Source organism: Phyllobates terribilis, unplaced genomic scaffold (assembly GCF_046119375.1).
Source record: "Phyllobates terribilis strain yellow unplaced genomic scaffold, ASM4611937v1 Scaffold_108__1_contigs__length_5656254, whole genome shotgun sequence".
NCBI classification, from domain to species: domain Eukaryota; kingdom Metazoa; phylum Chordata; class Amphibia; order Anura; family Dendrobatidae; genus Phyllobates; species Phyllobates terribilis.
In genome coordinates this window covers 2,365,957-2,379,863 of record NW_027362868.1, presented here as the reverse complement: position 1 = coordinate 2,379,863, position 13,907 = coordinate 2,365,957, and the positions used below count along the sequence as shown (strand labels likewise).

At 41.9% G+C, this 13,907-nt stretch overlaps 3 non-coding genes across 3 annotated transcripts; all 3 read right to left on the bottom strand.

The window, feature by feature from the left end:
- Positions 1 to 808: 808 nt before the first annotated feature.
- LOC141199607 (U2 spliceosomal RNA) lies at positions 809 to 999 on the bottom strand. Its single transcript, XR_012271356.1, has one exon. It is a non-coding gene; the product is annotated as a U2 spliceosomal RNA (small nuclear RNA).
- A 1,121-nt stretch (positions 1,000 to 2,120) lies between these two features.
- On the bottom strand, positions 2,121 to 2,304 carry LOC141200878 (U2 spliceosomal RNA). Its single transcript, XR_012272576.1, has one exon. It is a non-coding gene; the product is annotated as a U2 spliceosomal RNA (small nuclear RNA).
- Positions 2,305 to 8,614: 6,310 nt separating this feature from the next.
- LOC141200856 (U2 spliceosomal RNA) lies at positions 8,615 to 8,811 on the bottom strand. The gene has a single exon (XR_012272558.1). It is a non-coding gene; the product is annotated as a U2 spliceosomal RNA (small nuclear RNA).
- Between the last annotated feature and the right edge of the window lie 5,096 nt (positions 8,812 to 13,907).

Below are 13,907 nucleotides of genomic sequence, written 5' to 3'. Positions count from 1 at the left end.
TAATTACCTCTCCTGCTGCTGCTGCTGCTGGCTGTCCAGCAGCAGACTGAAGGTGGCTGCTGCTGTGCGCAGGTATATAAAGGCTCAGAGCCTATTATGACACGCGCAGCCAGCGTTCCATTGCCACATTCCGTCTACTGCAGGCGGGATACCTGGATGGCTGAATGTCACTGAGAAGCTCACAGAGACCGCCATAAGCAACAGTTTAAAAGAATGCCACAGACTAATCAACCAAACTTTTTGGGTTGGTTTCTCTTTTATAGTCTGCAGGCATTAAATGAAAGAAGTCAGTGTTCCAGCAGAGGGAGACAACGTTTCAGAAAAGGCATTGTAGCAAACCAAAAAAGAAATTTTAAGCGCAGCAGAGTATCCAGCTCACATACCTGTTAGCTCAGGTGAGTTTAAAAGGCTGCTGTTGATAACAAGGGCATTTGCTAAATAGATGGTGTGTGTGCAACAATATACTGAAAGGTCAATTATATTGTGCAGCTTATCTCACCACCTGTAGTTATTTAGGTGAAAGTTCCAAAATGCTTGCCTAATATGTCTGTTTATCCAAAAGGAAGTATAGAGGGAGAGCTAGATAGATAGCATTGCATTACATTACATTACATGGCAATGCAATGCACAGTTGCTGAAGTTGAACCAAAATGAGCTTGTCATCTGGCTTCTGCAACTTTTAACATGAAAAATCCAATGAGGAGAAGAAAAGCAAAGCCAAAGAGTCCATCCCAAAATCCGACAAACAAGCAAAATGAACAAAAAGCATTGAATTCAATTCTTTCTGATTTTAGAAACTGCATTAAAGAAGGGGTGCACCGGTCCTGGAGATACTGCAATACCAGGTCAATGCGTGGAGTGGACAGAGCAAGCTCTTTTTCCATCTCCCTGTTCTAAAAATCCATTTAATATATGGTCCCCAGATAGGGGACGTATCAGATATTAAACTGATAAGAACAGATACTACACTTGATCTTAGCCAAAAGGCCGAGAAGCGATAACCAGAATTGGTTTCCGACTACGGTGCCACCCAAGGATTCTGAAAAGTCCATTTGTGGAGATGGCCACCTGGACTCCCGTTAAGAAGACATGCTGTCAACCTCTAGATCCCTCACATGCCTGCACTTTTCGGCTTGCTGCTGCTGCAATCCACGCGTTTTAGATCTGCATAACTCCACCTCTTTTAGCACAGTACCCTCAACCCCCGGCTGTTCCCACCTGCCTCAACACCGTTGGAAGGGAGGAGAACCAATTAAGGCGGGGGGGGGGGTGGAACGAGCAGCTGCCTACCCTTAGCAGGAGGGTTGCTGATTAATTACCTCTCCTGCTGCTGCTGCTGCTGGCTGTCCAGCAGCAGACTGAAGGTGGCTGCTGCTGTGCGCAGGTATATAAAGGCTCAGAGCCTATTATGACACGCGCAGCCAGCGTTCCATTGCCACATTCCGTCTACTGCAGGCGGGATACCTGGATGGCTGAATGTCACTGAGAAGCTCACAGAGACCGCCATAAGCAACAGTTTAAAAGAATGCCACAGACTAATCAACCAAACTTTTTGGGTTGGTTTCTCTTTTATAGTCTGCAGGCATTAAATGAAAGAAGTCAGTGTTCCAGCAGAGGGAGACAACGTTTCAGAAAAGGCATTGTAGCAAACCAAAAAAGAAATTTTAAGCGCAGCAGAGTAACCAGCTCACATACCTGTTAGCTCAGGTGAGTTTAAAAGGCTGCTGTTGATAACAAGGGCATTTGCTAAATAGATGGTGTGTGTGCAACAATATACTGAAAGGTCAATTATATTGTGCAGCTTATCTCACCACCTGTAGTTATTTAGGTGAAAGCTCCAAAATGCTTGCCTAATATGTCTGTTTATCCAAAAGGAAGTATAGAGGGAGAGCTAGATAGATAGCATTGCATTACATTACATTACATGGCAATGCAATGCACAGTTGCTGAAGTTGAACCAAAATGAGCTTGTCATCTGGCTTCTGCAACTTTTAACATGAAAAATCCAATGAGGAGAAGAAAAGCAAAGCCAAAGAGTCCATCCCAAAATCCGACAAACAAGCAAAATGAACAAAAAGCATTGAATTCAATTCTTTCTGATTTTAGAAACTGCATTAAAGAAGGGGTGCACCGGTCCTGGAGATACTGCAATACCAGGTCAATGCGTGGAGTGGACAGAGCAAGCTCTTTTTCCATCTCCCTGTTCTAAAAATCCATTTAATATATGGTCCCCAGATAGGGGACGTATCAGATATTAAACTGATAAGAACAGATAAGGTTTCAACATAATTTTATTGTACATAAGTCAGATTACAAGACAATCAATGCGAAACCTTTCAAGTACAAAAAAACCCATAAAAACATTTGACAATTATACATTACAGACAATAATCAATATAAAATAGAATTCCACATATAAAAGCACCATCTACGGTTCGCTTCCTTCTTGCCCATATCTTTTACATTTTTTAAATAATAAACATACATTTCACTAAAAGCCAGTTTAATACAATCAAGCACAGAAATAAAATCACGATTAAACAATAAAATATTCCTTGCTTTCCAAATTGCATTCTTGGCACAGTTTATTATACACCAGCAGATTTCAGATTGGTATGCAGTAGGGCAATTAAAAAGTCCGTATAAAACATATTCATAATAAAAGTCCTTTAAACCGCAAACCCACTTTAAAAGAATCCCAAATTTCCCCCAGAGTTCTTGTGCAAAGGTGCAGTTCCAAAAAAGGTGCATAACGGTCTCATCACAATGGCAAGAGTCTCTTGGGCATTTTGCCCGTGCCACCAGGCCTCTCCGGTGTTGGAATTCTCTGGTTGGGAGGCACTGGTGGACGGACATCCAGGCAAGGTCTTTATGGACATTGGCGAGGAACTTCCCGAAGACATTCCTCCACACACGTTTGGATCTGTTCCATGAGTAGTTGCAAACTGGGGATGTCTCTTCTTCTCTCCTCAAATGGACAAATAGCTTCTTCCGGTCCAGAAGGATGTCAGCTCCAAGGTCTTTTAAATTATGAGTCTTTGCAACTTTTTCTAAAATAATAAGGTGCTTTGGTGGACACAACAAAACAGGCGCTGATAAGGATGGCCTAAACCATCTCTTAAAGATAAAACCACACGTGTATTTTAAAAACAGGCCAAAAGTACTATCAGACTTAAAAGCTTTAAAACAAAAACAGAAAAAATTTACATATAAAAACAGGCGAAGATCGGGAACATCTTTTCCTCCATTCTGCTTTCTCTTATACATTTCTGATCGTTTAAGCTTTTCCATTTTAGAGCCCCATATAAACATAAAAATACAACGAGTTAGTTTTTTTAGCATTAAGTCAGAGGGAGGATACACCATGGCAATATATAAAATCATAGGTAATAAAACAGATTTAATAACAAGGACTTTCCCTTCGATCGAAAGATTCCTCAGGGTCCAAAAGGAAAGTTTCTTTGCCATTTTATCTTGAACCTCTCCCCAACTCACAAGCCCATCATTATTTGCATCAAATACAACCCCTAAAATTTTCACATTGTCATATTTCACATTAACAGTCGGTAAGTCATTTCTATCCCAGGCACCCATAATCAAACACTCAGTTTTATTAAAATTCATTTTAAAACCAGAAGCTTGACTAAAAAGATTGGTGCACAATACTACTCTCCGGAGTGAAGCAGGATCAGTGCAAATAGCCGTCACGTCATCCATATATCCAAGCACTTTAACCTGAGCCCCTCCCCCTCCTGGGACAGGAACCCCCCGGACTACCTTGTCTTTCCGGATCATGCATAAAAGGGGTTCCATAGCGCAAATAAACAGAATTGGGGATAATGGACATCCCTGCTTCACTCCGGATTCCAGTGGGATAAAATCAGTTAAAAAACCATTGACAGAGATTTGTGAAAACATATTATTATATAAACTCTTAATGCGAGATAAAAACCAGTCTGGGATTGCCATTTGTTTTAAAACTTTAAAAAGATATTCATGAGAAACCCTGTCAAACGCTTTCTCGAAGTCTAGCGCCAACAGGGCCAGCCCTTGATCCCTGTCTTTACTGTACCATATTACGTCTCTGATCGCATTTAGGGTCTCTGTAATACTCCTCCCTGGTACACCACATACTTGTTCGGGTTGTATTAACACATTAATAACAGTTTTAAAACGACATGCAATAATCTAAGCTAAAGCCTTGTAATCCATGTTAAGGAGGGTGATAGGTCTCCAATTTTTGAGGTCGTCCCGAGCGCCCTTCTTCTTGTATATTAAGGACACTATCCCCCTCCTCCATGACTTGGGTAACTTATCACACAAAAAAACCTCTTTAAAAAGTGCTAAAAGATTCTCTTTTAAAATATCCCAAAAGGATAAATAAAATTCCACAGGAAGGCCATCAGCTCCTGGGGCTTTCCCTCTTGAAAAACTTTTAAAAACACTAAAAAGTTCTTCTAAAGTAATATCTTTTGTTAAAAACCCCTGATCTGCAGAATTTAGCCTAAAATCCAGGACATTAAGAGCATCTTGTAAAAACACATTATTAACACTTTTTTTGCTAAAAAGGTTTCTATAAAAATTAAAAGCTACCCTCTTCATACCTTGTATTGTGCTATCTCCATCTAGGCAGGTAATCGTTTCTTTCCTCTCCACCACTTTTTTGAAAAAGAAACGTGTACACTTTTCCCCTTCTTCTAAAAATTGCACCTTAGAATTAAATATTATTTCCTTCCCTTTTTGTTCAAGGTATGACTGTATCTCATTTTTAAGGCTTACAATATCATCATGCACCTCTAAGCCTATCTCTTTGAATTTAAGGAGAGTCTGCAGTCTAGTATTCAAATTTGCATAGCCCTGCTTCTTCTGCCTCGCCTTCCTCTTCCCAGCCCTGATAAAAAAATGTTGGATCTTGTCTTTAATCCCTTCCCACCAGGACAGCATTTTAAAATATGGGGGTTTGAGCTGCCTCCATTGTTGGTACTTTTTGATAAAATCTGACCTTACCAGGGGGTCTTCCAATAGGTGTACCCCCAGGCGCCACAACCCTCTATTCACCTTTAGTTCCCCCTGGTATTCTATCTCTAATTTTAATATGTTATGGTCAGAAAATAAATTAGGAATTAAAACAAAATATACAGGGCTAAAAGTTTCAGATATAAAGATAAAATCGATCCTGGAGGTCACTCCCCGACCGGACCACGTAAATCCCGGGTCCGTCGGCGATAGCGACCTCCAGGCATCGCGCAACTTAAAATCTGTCTGCCAATTACTTAATAAAAAACATGATTTATCTAATTTACGGATTGGGTCACCTCCTCCTCGGCGCTCATTTACACTGAGGCAATTAAAGTCCCCAGCTACCAAAAGAGGAGATGACCCTACACAGAACAACGGTAAAATCTCAAACAATTGTATCCGCTCTTGTTTATCTGGAGGGGCATACACATTTATAACACGAAAGTTAAAATTATTAAAACATAAATGTACTAATATAGCTCTGCCGGGCACAATCTCAGTGACAGAGGAGATTATAAAAGCATTACCTCGGCAGAGCAGACCCACACCAGCTGATTTATTCTCATTAGAGCCGGACCAAATGGAGGGCCCTAGTTTCCAGTCTTTCTTTAGCTCATTATACCATAGTCCGTGTTGCAGACCGCATTCCTGTAGGAAACAAATATCAAAGTCTAATGTTTTGAAAAAATCAAAGAGAGCAGCCCTGCGGACAGGGCTCTTTAAAGATCTCACATTGAGTGAGAGACACTTAATAGATGGCATTTGTGTCATGGGGGAGGGGAGTCATCCATTATATCCCCTGCAGACCCCGTCAAGCTCTCGAGTGTTGAGGAGAAGCAGAGAATATTCTGGGGGTCCGAACCGGATATCGGATACCCGGAGGAACCGGGTTGCCATATATCGTCCCTGGCAAGGCACACATCAGGCGAGTCTGGATTAAATGCCGGAGGATCGTCCGCTCTCAACTTTTTGCCACACGTCTCAATCACGTCGCTCGTGCAGTCATCCTCCGCTATTGCTGTGTGGCCTCTCACTTCCTGAAGACTCTCCAGGTCAGACATGAAAACCTCACCATCATTGCCACCTGCTGGACAAAGAACCGTGGTCTGCTGGCACGAGTCCCTAGGTATGTCTGGGGTCTTCGACACAGAGCCCCCCACCGCCAACTCATTGGGGGCGCCCTGCTCCAACACACCAGGGACCATCGACGCAGTGGTCTTCTCCCTGACGGGAGAGTCCCTCTGCTCCGGTCTTTGGGTGGTCCGCCCTCCGCCCTTTTTCTGGGACTTCGCCACAGGAGGCTCTCCACGGGGGAGACCCGACTCCTGCTCCATCCTCTCCGTCTCCTTCCTCGCGCCCTTGACCTTCTCCGCCACCTCCTCTGTTGTGGAAACAGAAGGACGAGGCTCAGGTCCTTTACTGGTCTCCGGAACACGAACTGGTCCTTCCCGTGGCATAGGTCCTCCAGCAGCTTCCGCATATGTTCGGGTCTTGGTCTTCAGTGGGCACTCCCGAAATATATGGCCGTCCACGCCACAAAGGTTGCAAGAATCCTTATGGGGGCAATCCTTAAATAAATGTCCTAGTAGACCACAGTTATTACAACGGAATGCCTTGGACTCTGCACAATTGCTCTGGACATGCCCCATTTTCCCACAATTTCGACAGTACATAGGCATGCCAGCATAAAATAAATACCCCCGACTTTTCCCGATAGTGATAGTAGAGGGGGGGTGATGTGTTCCTCCATAGCCCTGGGGATCCTTCCGCAACCGCACAAGAAACCTCCGCTTCCCACCCCAGAAGCCAACAGAGTTCTTCACAGGCCCAATGTATCTCACCTCATCACAGTGACGGCTCAAACAGGTTTGGATGTCCTGCCTCTCCACAAAAGGGTTGGGAAAATACGTTGTTATTTGTACCTCCTCATGGACGAAAAGCAGGGAAAACACCAGGCCATCCATCTCATCTCTCCAACCATGCTCGTTCACCTTCTGGACCAACTGTTGGCAGCATCCTTGGTTCTTAAAAGTGATGGTATAAATACCTTTGAGTTCATTGTCCTGGAAGCAAAAGATGTCATCTCTGTCGAACTCCAGGATCCCAAGGAGGATGGTATTGCAGACGAAGCGGATACCTTTCTGCTCTCTGAAACTTTCCAAGACCTCGATACGGATTGTGTTCCTCATCCGGGGCTCTCCCGATGCAAAAGAAATTGTAGCAGGCATCCTTCCACGAAAGCGTACCAACTACAGAAGAAAAGAAAAAAGGCGTGAGCCTTTTTAAGGGATCGCAACACGTTGTAAGGGGACTAAGCCAGCTCCCTAATAGCAGCAGGGGGGTGAAGCCCCACCGTAAGGTGGGACGATCCCCCCAGGCCAAGGAGCCGGGTACCCCAAACACCTATCAGCCAAGACCAGATGCAATGCCTAAACACCACACCCAATCTTAGCCAAAAGGCCGAGAAGCGATAACCAGAATTGGTTTCCGACTACGGTGCCACCCAAGGATTCTGAAAAGTCCATTTGTGGAGATGGCCACCTGGACTCCCGTTAAGAAGACATGCTGTCAACCTCTAGATCCCTCACATGCCTGCACTTTTCGGCTTGCTGCTGCTGCAATCCATGCGTTTTAGATCTGCATAACTCCACCTCTTTTAGCACAGTACCCTCAACCCCCGGCTGTTCCCACCCGCCTCAACACCGTTGGAAGGGAGGAGAACAAATTAAGGCGGGGGGGGGGGGGTGGAACGAGCAGCTGTCTACCCTTAGCAGGAGGGTTGCTGATTAATTACCTCTCCTGCTGCTGCTGCTGCTGGCTGTCCAGCAGCAGACTGAAGGTGGCTGCTGCTGTGCGCAGGTATATAAAGGCTCAGTGCCTATTATGACACGCGCAGCCAGCGTTCCATTGCCACATTCCGTCTACTGCAGGCGGGATACCTGGATGGCTGAATGTCACTGAGAAGCTCACAGAGACCGCCATAAGCAACAGTTTAAAAGAATGCCACAGACTAATCAACCAAACTTTTTGGGTTGGTTTCTCTTTTATAGTCTGCAGGCATTAAATGAAAGAAGTCAGTGTTCCAGCAGAGGGAGACAACGTTTCAGAAAAGGCATTGTAGCAAACCAAAAAAGAAATTTTAAGCGCAGCAGAGTAACCAGCTCACATACCTGTTAGCTCAGGTGAGTTTAAAAGGCTGCTGTTGATAACAAGGGCATTTGCTAAATAGATGGTGTGTGTGCAACAATATACTGAAAGGTCAATTATATTGTGCAGCTTATCTCACCACCTGTAGTTATTTAGGTGAAAGCTCCAAAATGCTTGCCTAATATGTCTGTTTATCCAAAAGGAAGTATAGAGGGAGAGCTAGATAGATAGCATTGCATTACATTACATTACATGGCAATGCAATGCACAGTTGCTGAAGTTGAACCAAAATGAGCTTGTCATCTGGCTTCTGCAACTTTTAACATGAAAAATCCAATGAGGAGAAGAAAAGCAAAGCCAAAGAGTCCATCCCAAAATCCGACAAACAAGCAAAATGAACAAAAAGCATTGAATTCAATTCTTTCTGATTTTAGAAACTGCATTAAAGAAGGGGTGCACCGGTCCTGGAGATACTGCAATACCAGGTCAATGCGTGGAGTGGACAGAGCAAGCTCTTTTTCCATCTCCCTGTTCTAAAAATCCATTTAATATATGGTCCCCAGATAGGGGACGTATCAGATATTAAACTGATAAGAACAGATTTTTTTTTAATTTGGCTATCCCCCACATGGGGATAAAAACCGTTTATTTAAAATTTAACAAATTACAGAAATAAAACCATTACATCCACATTACACTTTCGGGACTTCAAAGAAAAATAAAAATTCCATCACAGCAAATTTTACAAGACTTCAAATATTCCATAGGTTAAAAAGCCATTTGCCTGCCAACGTTACATTCTTTTTCCTGTCCAATAAATAGTATATGTACATTTCACTTTTACAAAAGGCTAAAACATCATCTACTGGTAACATTTCATGTTTAAAAACAGCAATATTTCTAGCATTCCAGAGCGCTATCTTGGCACAATTCACTGTCTTCCACGCCATTATTTTTTGGTCCATTGTTGGGCATTCCAGAAGACCATATAACACTGATGCAAAATTAAAGTCCTTGAGGTCCACCATTTTCTCCAGCAGGGGGATTAATCTTCTCCAGAACTCTTTAGCAAAAGCACAAGTCCATAAAAGATGCTTCACTGTCTCTTCTTCTTGACAACCTTCTCTTGGGCAGATGGCAGACCTCACAAAACCTCTTCTGTACTGGAATGCCCGGCAAGGAAGACAGTGGTGTGCGCAGCTCCAAGACATGTCTTTCTGTACATTAAAAAGATAAGGGGCGTTAATCATTTTCCATATGTGTACAGTTTTGTCATCATCATAACGTTCAATATCACACAACGTCACATCAGTACTAATTTGTTTGAGTAGTGTCTTGCTGTTACATAGATCCCCTGTCTGTTTCTTATTCAAATTAAAATCAAGAATAATTTTCTTTAAAATCTCATAATGTGCAGGTAGGTTAAAAGCATAAGGAAAGGATAAAACCGTTTCAAACCAACCAAACCTTCTCATGAGAAAACCAGTGTTAAAACGCATAAAATAGGAAAGGTAATTATCTTTAAAAAGGGTTTTAAAACAGAAACAGAAAAAATGTATTAAAAGAAACTTATCTAAAACAGGGAAATCTTTCCCACCTTTAACGTTTGGCTTTGTCACAGTTTCTCTTTTGAGTTTCTCCATTTTTGAGCCCCAAAAAAAGGTAAAACATACTTTTGTAATTCGTTTCAACAAATTTGTAGGAGGGGGGAACACCAAACTAAGATATAACAGGATAGGTAATATCACCATTTTTACAATCAGAACTTTACCTTCCATTGACAGCTTTCTCATATTCCACATGCAGATTTTCTGATTAATTTTCTGTGCTGCCGCATCCCAGCTATTAAAACCATTATTAGATTCATTAAAAGAAACACCTAAAATAGTAATGGAATCTGTAACTGCAATTGGTACATCATGTAAACTCATTCCCCCGACATTTAAAATATTACATTTAGTAAGATTAATTTTAAAACCGGAAACTGTACAAAAAGACTGAATTTGGCTTATCGTTTTTTGTATTGAAGGTACATCACATCCAAACACTGCTACATCATCCATATAGCTTACAACTTTAACTTGTAGACCATTCCCTCCGGGTAAGGGTACTCCACATATTTGCTTATCACGGCGTATTGTACATAAAAGGGGTTCTATAGCACATATAAAAAGCAGGGGGGACAAAGGGCAACCCTGCTTCACCCCTGATTTTAAAACTACCTCTTTTGTTTTAAAACCATTAACTAAAATCTTACTCGTACAATCATTATAAAAAGCTTTAAGAGACAATAAAAACCCACCCGGAATGCCCATTTTTTCTAAAACTTTAAAAAGATAAAAATGAGACACGCGGTCAAAAGCTTTCTCAAAATCCACCGCTAGGATTGACATCTTTGTCTTTCTGGTTTTTACATCTTCAATACAATCTTTCACCAGGTTTAAATTGTCCCAGATACTACGCCCAGGTACCCCGCATACCTGATTTGCATGAATTACTTTATGTATCACCTTTTTCAACCGATTTGCACAGATCTTAGCCATAATTTTGTAATCACTATTTAAAAGAGTTATCGGCCTCCAGTTTTTAAGATCCGTTTTGTCACCTTTTTTGTATAGTAGTGATACCTCACCTTTCTTCCATGAGTTGAGTAAAACCTTATTATTAAAAACTTCGGAAAACAAATTAAACAAATCATCTTTTAAAATATCATAAAAACTTATATAAAACTCTATGGGGATACCATCAGGGCCCGGCACTTTACCATTTTTAAAACTCTTCATGGTTTCTAAAATCTCTTCCTCACATAGAGGTTGGGATAAAAAACTTTGGGCATCAGCATCTAGGGTGGACTTGATCTCCCCCAGGAAAGTGTGTATTAAATCATGGTCTATAGTTTTTACATTAAAAAGATCATTAAAATAGACATTTACCTTATCCAATATAACGTTGATATTATTATCTCCATCTATGTTATCAATTATTGTTTTCGCCTGTTTGTTTTTCTTAAAAAAATACCTGGAACAAGTCTCATCCTCTTCTACGTGTTTTACCTTTGAACGAAAAATCAGTTCTTTTCCTTTTTGTTCCAACCACTTTGAAATTTCTCCTTTAAGACTCAATATATCATTACCTACATCCAGACCATTGTCTTTGAATTTGTACAATGTCTGTAACCTGATATTAAGAAAATTATAGATCTCAAACTTTTCTTTAGCTTTTTGTATGCTTTTCTTTATAAAGAAATCTTTAATGCTTATTTTCATTCTATCCCACCAGGAGCTAAAAGAAATATTGGGGTTTTTCCTTTTTCTACAGTTTACATAAAACTCAATAAAATCCGATAAAATTTGTGGATCTTTTAAAAGGGACACATTCAATTTCCAAGATTTCTTACCACATTTCTTCTTTCCATTAATCCTCACTCTAAAAGATAAAACCTTGTGATCTGAGAGAATATTAGTTAAAACTTCACATTTCACTGGCAGTATTTTTTCTGAACCTAAAACAAAATCTATCCTGGAGCTACATGTAGAATTGCTCCAGGTGAAACCAGCGTCTATAGGGCTATCCTTGTTACATTCTTTATACACATCAGTTAATTTACAATCATTTATAATATTGCTTAACATTCCAGACGTTTTGTCATAATTTCTACTCACGGAACCGGAGCGTCGGCTTTCGCCTTTTAAAATACAATTAAAATCACCTGCCAGGATAAAAGGTTCAGAAATGTTAATAAATAAAGGTAAAATTTCCAGCATATCAGCCCTTTCATTTTTATCAGGTGACCCATAAAAATTTAAAAACTGCCATCTTGTCCCATCAATAAAAGCCTTAACTAAAAGAATACGACCCGGTAAAATATCTTGGATAAAATCAATAGACACATTTCCCTTAAAAAGTATAGCTACCCCGGCTGATCCGGTTGCATTTGATCCAGACCAGACCGATGGACCATGTTTCCACTCTTCCTTATATTTTTTGTAAGAAATCTTATGAGGGATATGACATTCTTGTAAAAAGAAAACAGAAGCTGTAAAACAGGTTAAAAAATGTAAAACAGTAGCTCTTCTGGTCTTGGATCCTATGCCTCTCACATTGAGGGAAACACCACTAATGTCAGCCATCATAGCAAATGGTTAGGAAGAAACAAAAACTGGACTTTACCTATCCGATGGACGGATCAGACCACTTGGACTTTCACCAACGCCCTCTTCTGAATCCACCGTTATCAAAGAGTCTTCATCATCGGAGAAGGAACATTCACTTAAATTAAGACCCGACGCTACTGGGGTGTAGCTCGGAAGGATATTGTGAGAAAGGTTACACTGGGTCTCCATAGGCTGACCATTTAGATCCTCGTCAGGTGGGTCTCCGAGAGGCTCCGCACTCCCCTGCTGACCCGCAGAGGGTCGTAACACAGGGGCAGGCTGCGCACATGGCGGAGCCTCAGAGTCCCCGGAGGCAGCCAGGTTCGGGGCCCCACCTGGGGCAGCAGAGCCCCGGGACCTCGGGATTCCAGAGTCTACACCCCCGTGAGGGGATGTATCCATCTCCTCCCTATTAGCCACCTCCACGGAACCATTCTTTTTCTTATTATGAGACCTCACCAAGTGCCACGTACCGCCCTCGCTCTCGTGAGACCCAGTGGGAATTTTGGGCTCGGTGTCAGCCTTTTGGCGCTCTTTTTTGGCCTTACCGACCGCCCCTTTATGATCTTTCTCAGCCTTCCTTTTAGCCTCCTTATGGTCTTTCAGCCAGCTCCTGGGCTCCTGTGAGTTACCTGTCATTGACTCGGAGGGATTGTTACTAGTCGAAGCGCCCTTATCACCTCCCGAGGCTCCAGGTTGTTGTTCCTCCTCCTGAGGGGTGGTCTGATTGGCCCGTCCATTCCCGGATGTCTTGGACTTCTCCTTTTGTTTTTGTTCATCCTCTCTGAACCTGTGAGGGCAAGAAAAATAGAAATGACCAGGTGTCCGACAAAAAGAGCATTTTTTTTCATTTGGGCACTCCTTTGTGTCATGTTCAGTACTGGCACAATTTCTACAAGTGGCACCACAACTATCCTTAGAGTGCCCATAGAGACCACAATACCTACAGAAAAGTGGCATTCCTGAGAAAAAAAAATCCCCATTAGTTTGCCCTATTTTAAATCGAGCTGGAGGAAGTCTCACACCTCCAGGGAATTTAGGGTCTCTTTCACATTTTACTAAAAACTTCCATTTTGAGGTCCAGATGTTAAACTCATTCAACACTTTCCCAATCAATTTCACACTTTTAAAATAAACTGACAAAAAGGAAATAACCTCTGGTGCTGTTATGAAGGGTGAGAAGATTTTCACAACCACCATTTTTACCTCATCCAGGACGTGCTCGATGATCTGAATCCCTTTTAGACCAGGGCTATTTTCTACCGACTTAACTCTGGACAAAACATCTTTGAAAATACCTTCGCCAGTAAAGGTTACATCATAATCTCCACGTCGAGGATAATCCTGGATAGAAAGGATTTCGTTGGTTCTGACGTGGAGCAGTTTCTCAAGCACGTCCTGGACTACATATCCCAGATTCCGCATATCGGAACCACCAGCCGTAAAGTGGACCCTTATAGTGTTCTTAAGCCTCGCATATAGAGGCACGAGGTTGGGGTCAACCTCCATGGTATGGCGCAACAAAATGCAAATTGCAACCGCCTGCAATCTGCACCTTCAGAGCTTTGAGATAAAGCACCTGAAGGC